This window comes from Furipterus horrens, unplaced genomic scaffold (genome assembly GCF_987537825.1).
Source record: "Furipterus horrens unplaced genomic scaffold, mFurHor1.1.pri manual_scaffold_1, whole genome shotgun sequence".
In the NCBI taxonomy this organism is placed as follows: Eukaryota; Metazoa; Chordata; class Mammalia; order Chiroptera; family Furipteridae; genus Furipterus; species Furipterus horrens.
The window spans coordinates 39,261,614-39,267,615 of NW_028327171.1; positions in this window are offsets into that span (position 1 = coordinate 39,261,614).

Genomic DNA, 6,002 nt, shown 5'->3' on the forward strand with positions numbered 1-6,002 from the left:
GATGTTCAGAGGAGGTATCAGAGCTGGAGATACAATTTTGGGACTCCTCAGTAATGGTATTTGAAATTATAGATCTAGATACAATGAACTACAGAGTGAGTATAGGTAAAGAAGAATTTTTTCTTACCTCTAATTATCTGCTGCCCCAAATGTTTTATTACGAATGCTCCTCTGCTCTTGATGTGGTCAGAAACCTAAAACATATTTTATCATAGGTGAACATATGGTGAAAAGCTGTGCAAGGACACTGGTAGAAACCACAGGTAATATTTATTGCTATCTTGTATTGAGTGTGTTATCAAGCACTTTTATGTTTGTTGTCTAATTTTTTCAACAACCTGAAAAGGTAAATAATATTGTCATCTCAGTTTGGTACATGAGGAAACTAAAGGAATGAGACCTAATAGCTTGTCTAAGGTCATGCTACGAAAGGCGAAATGAGGATTTGAACTCAGGGTTGTCTGAATGCAGCATCTGTTTTCCCACCAAGTGAAACTATACAAGTCAAGGCAAGAAAGTGCAAGTGTTTGCTGAAAAGCCCTTCACTGAATGAGGAGAACGGAGAAATGCAAAGTGGTAAAAAGGAGAAACTGCTTGAAGGGAGGAAACCCATCTTAATGACATTTATATGACCCACATTTCCTAGATCAGAACCTCAGAAAAAATGCTTATTGAGTGCAGATGTGGTTATAATCAATCAATTGATTTACCGTTGTACTCTTTGATACTGTTAGTGTATCTAATGATTACACAAGGATGACCTTTGTCCCCCTCATTCCCTATCTCTCACCACCACCTGCCCTGCTACTGCAGGGCGATGTGGGCATGGAGTGTTCTTGAGGACAGGTTTTGTGAGCAAAGAAGACAATATTACAGTAATTCAGTTCAATTTATTACAAATTTGATAACCTAGTTTTCTTTCAAGCTTTGATTTCAAGTTCCAAATTTAACTCTCCCTTTTAAGGGAGTGTTTACAATTTGATTAAATTTTCTTGAATTATTAAATTGTATTTGTACACTTCATGTATTCCATCTTCTTTTTAAAATATTTCAATTGCTCAACAAACAAAAGAATCACAAGTAGTTAATATTCATAAATATGATAAACTAATTATAAAATATGATGAATCTTAAGTTCTCTTGAATGTTACAAAAAGATTTACAGATTTAATACAATTCTTGTATCTTTTCAACTGAAATCACATATCTAAATTAATGATAGCTCTCATTTAGATATTTTAAATTGGCATCACAAGAGTGACCTGTTAGATGTTCTAAAATGTGAAATTATCTTTTTTTTTTAACTTTTGGGGGTTTTTTTACTTTATTTTTTTATTTATTGTTTTTTTTCTATTAAAATGCGAAATTATCTTGAGGAACTAAACATTAAAACACCGAATACAAATATACACAATTATTTTTAAACATAAAATAATAGTATGATGAGCTTACTATATCTCTACATAACTTTATGCTTTCCTGAGGCTAAAAGAAATGTATGCTTTAAATAAACAATTCTACTGATTCAGGTGAGTTGCAGTGCCTTCACAGTAGGTTGAGTGGCTTATTGTCCTGAGAGGTTCTGGCTGGAGATGCAGACATCAGGGTAGTATTTCTTACAGTTGATAAGACATGCAGAACCATCCTTAATGGCAACCAACGAGAACCCCAAGTTCTTGCCTTCAAATTGGTGGTGTCGCCACAGTTCATGTCCACAGATTCTGGCTGTACCTACTTCTTCCAAACAATTTCAATTTGCACCCCTACTGCTCAATTGCTGACACACATAGCTAAATTTAACTAATTTATATCCTCTTTTATTTAACTATGAATTCTTTTTACATTTTTCTTCTGATGGGGCTATAATTTTTATAGAATCAACTGTGCATGTTCTTGTGTCTGGCTGGCTCTGCAGTTTTGACCATGCACACATACACCCAAAAACCTTATTACAGTCAAGTGCCACTTAATAACAGGAATATGTTCTGAGAGATGTGTCATTAGGCAATTTCATTGTTGTGTGAACATCATGGAGTGCGCTTACACAGACCTGCATAGTGTAGGCTACTTCACACCTGGGCTGTATGGTACAGCCTATTGCTCCTAGGCTGCAAACCTATACAGCATGTTACTGTACAAATGCTGTAGGGAGTTGTAACACAATGGTGAGTATTTTTGTATCTAAACATAGAAAAGGTTAAAAAAAAAGACAGTAAAAAGGTAAAAACTGGTACACCTTTATAGGGCACTTCCCAATAAATGGAGCTTCAAGACTAGAAGTTGCTCTGGGTGAGTCAGTGAGTGAGTGAATGTGAAGGCCTAGGACATTACTATACACTACTATAGATTCTGTAAACACTGTACACTTAGGCTACACCAAACTTACAGAACGTGAAATTAAATTAGTCACGTGAAAAAATCATGCAACCAAGAAACACAGTAAACACAAACTGTGTGTGGCTGCTGCCAGTGTAACATGGCATACTATTTTACAGCAAACTTTGTTTTTAAATTTTTTGTGTATATTTTATTGATTATGTTGTTATAGTAGTCCCAGTTTTTCCCCTTTGCTCCCTTCTGCTCTGTAACCCCCTTCCCCCAGCAATCCCACCCTCCCTAGTTCACATCCATGGGTCGTGCATATAAGTTCTTTGGCTTCACCCTTTCCTATATTATTCTTAACTTCCTCCTGTCTATTTTGAACCAACCAATTATGCTTCTTAATGCCTGCACCATTCCCCTATTTCTCCCCCTCCCCCCTCCCAGCTGATAACCCTCCAAATTATCCCTATACCTATGATTTTGTTCCTATTCTGGTTTGCTTAAATTTTGTTTTTATTTTTTAGATTCAGTTGTTGATAGTTGTGAGTTTGTTGTCATTTTAGTGTTCATAGTTTTGATCTTCTTTTTCTTAAATAAGTCCCTTTAACATTTCATATAATAATGGCTTGGTGATGATGAACTCTTTTAGCTTTACCTTGTCTGGAAAGCACTTCATCTGCCCTTCCATTCTAAATGATAGCTTTGCTGGATAGAGTAATCTTGGTTGTAGGTCCTTGCTTTTCATCGCATTAAATACTTCTTGCCAGTCCCTTCTTGCCTGCAAAGTTTCTTTCGAGAAATCAGCTGACAGTCTTATAGGCACCCCTTTGTAGGTAACTCTCTGCTTTTCTCTTGCTGCTTTTAAGAGTCTCTCTTTATCTTGAACCTTTGGCATTTTAATTACGATGTGTCTTGGTGTGGTCCTCTTGGATCTAGCTTGTTTGGGACTCTCCGTGTTTCTTGCACTTGTATGTCTATTTCCTTCGCCAAATTTGGGAAGTTTTCCTTCGTTATTTTTTCACATAAGCTTTCAATTTCTTGCTCTTCCTCTTCTCCTTCTGGCACTCCAATGATTCGGATATTGGCGCATTTAAAGTTGTCCCAGAGGTTCCTAAGCCTCCCCTCATTTTTTTCAATTCTTGTTTCCTCATTCTGTTCTGGTTGACAGGTTTTTTTTTCCTTATGTTCCAAATCATTGATTTGAACCCCAGTTTCTTTCCCTTCACCATTGGTTTTGTGTGTTTTCCTTCATTTCACTTAGCATAGCCTTCACTTCTTCCCTTATGCATCTGCTGTACTCAGGCATAGCTGTCAAGCCTGCAAGCATCTTTGTCACCAGTGTTTGTTTGGAATTCTGCGTTTGTTAGGTTGGCTATCTCTTTGTCTGTTAAGATGGCTATTTCCTCGTCGCTTAGTTCTCCTACTGGAACCTTGATCCATTCCCTCATTTGGGCCATACTTCTCTGTGTCCTCATCTTGACAGGCTCCTGTGTTTCTTTGCCTCTGTGTCTTAGGTAGAGCTGTCATTCCTGTTAATGTTGTAAGGGGTAGAGCCTTAGGTATTCGTCAGTACAGGGCGACCTATTTCACCACGTTGTGGCGCTGTCTGGATGAGTATTTCTTCTTTATATCTTTGTTTGTTGGACTTCCATGCTGCTCGATTTTCTGGAACTTCTGGTTGTCTCTAGTTTTGAGGTAGTTGTATTCCTTCTTAGTTGTGGAGGGAGACCCAGCGTGTCTGTCTAGGCCTCCATCTTGGCCGGAAGTCCCTGCAAACATTTTTTTTTAGTAAGCAGAAACAGTACTCTCTAAATAACGATAAAAATGATAGTATAGTAAATACATAAACCAGTAACATAGTCATTTATGATCATTATCAAATGTTTTGTACTGTACACATTGTCATCGTCATCGGCAGCCGTCCGTCTCGAGAGACGATGGCGTAGCTTCTTGAGAGTCTATCTGCACCGCCGAGAATGGCTGTGCAGTCCGACTCGGGAGTGACAATCCCTGCCGCACTTGTTACAGGTGAAGGCAGATGGCTGTTGTTGCTGCTGTTGACGCTGCTTCCGCCTCGATCTTTTCTGGACCGCCTCCTCATTGCGCGCAGCCTCTGCGCGTGACGTGCCTTGCCTGACCGCGAGCCTCCAGGCTAGGCGGTCGTCTGCTTGAACTTCCCATGTGTTGAGATTGATGGAGCATTGTGTCATGTCCTTTTTGCAGATGTCTTTGAACCGCAGTTTTGGGCGCCCTGTCATCCTCTGGCCTTCTGCTAGCTCGCCGTAGAGGAGGTCTTTGGGAATACGGCCTGCATCCATTCTTTTGACATGGCCGAGCCACCTGAGGCGTCTCTCACTAAGAACTGCATGCAAACTGCTCATGTTGGCTTGCTTCAGCACCTCGGTGTTGGGAACCTTATCCTGCCAGGCGACATGCAGGACGCGTCGCAGGCACCTCATGTGGAAGCTGTTGAGTTTCCTTTCGTGCCTTGCGTAGGTGGTCCACGTCTCGCTGCCATAGAGGAGAGTGCTGAGTACGCAGGCTTGGTAGATGCGCAGTCTGGTTTTCTCAGTGAGGCTGGAATTGTTCCACACTCGCCGGTTCAGTTTGGCCATAACTGTGGCTGCCCTGGCGATTCTCCGGTTGACCTCCAAGTCAACTGACAGAGAGCTCGAGATGGTGGACCCGAGGTAAGTGAAGTCGTTGACAACCTCCAGGGTGTATCCGTCGATGGTGATGCATGGGGGAGTCCCCGTGCCTTGAGCCATAACGTTCGTCTTCGTCAGGCTGATGGCTAGTCCGAACTCCTTGCATGCGTGGGAAAGGCAAGTGACTAGCTGCTGGAGTCCCTCTTCGGAGTGTGATGTCAAGGCTGCGTCGTCGGCGAAGAGCATCTCACGGATGAGCACCTCTTTGACTTTGGTCTTGGCTCGTAGACGGGCCAGGTTGTAGAGCTTGCCATCGGATCTGGTGTGAATGAAGACACCCTCGCTGCAGTCCTTAAAGGCGTATTGGAGGAGCATGGAGAAGAAGATTCCGAACAGCGTAGGCGCGAGGACGCAGCCCTGCTTTACTCCGCTGCTGACTGGGAAGGCCTCAGAGGTTGCACCGTTGTAGGACACCGTGCTGTGCATGTTGTCGTGAAAGGACATGACCACAGCAAGCAGATGTGGTGGACAGCCAATCTTCCGTAGCAAGCTGAAGAGTCCGCTTCGACTGACCAGATCAAACGCCTTCGTGAGGTCGATAAAGGCGAGGTAGAGTGGTTTATGCTGCTCGTGACACTTCTCCTGCAGCTGGCGTAGGGAGAAGATCATGTCCAATGTTGATCGGCCAGCTCTGAAGCCACACTGGGACTCTGGGTAGACGCGGGAAGCAAGGGTCTGCAGGCGGGCAAGAGCGACCCGGGCGAATACTTTGCCGACGACGCTGAGGAGAGAGATGCCCCGGTAGTTGTTGTAGTCACTGCGGTCTCCTTTGTTCTTGTACATGGTGATAATGTTGGCGTCTCTCATATCCTGGGGGATGTAACCCTCCTTCCAGCAGCGACAGAGTAGATGGTGGAGCGGCTGTAGCAGGACTGGTTTCCCGCTCTTTAGGATTTCTGGAGGGATTCCGTCGCTTCCTGGTGCTTTCCCGCAAGCGAGGCGGTCGATGGCTTTGCCGAGCTCTGCCGCAGT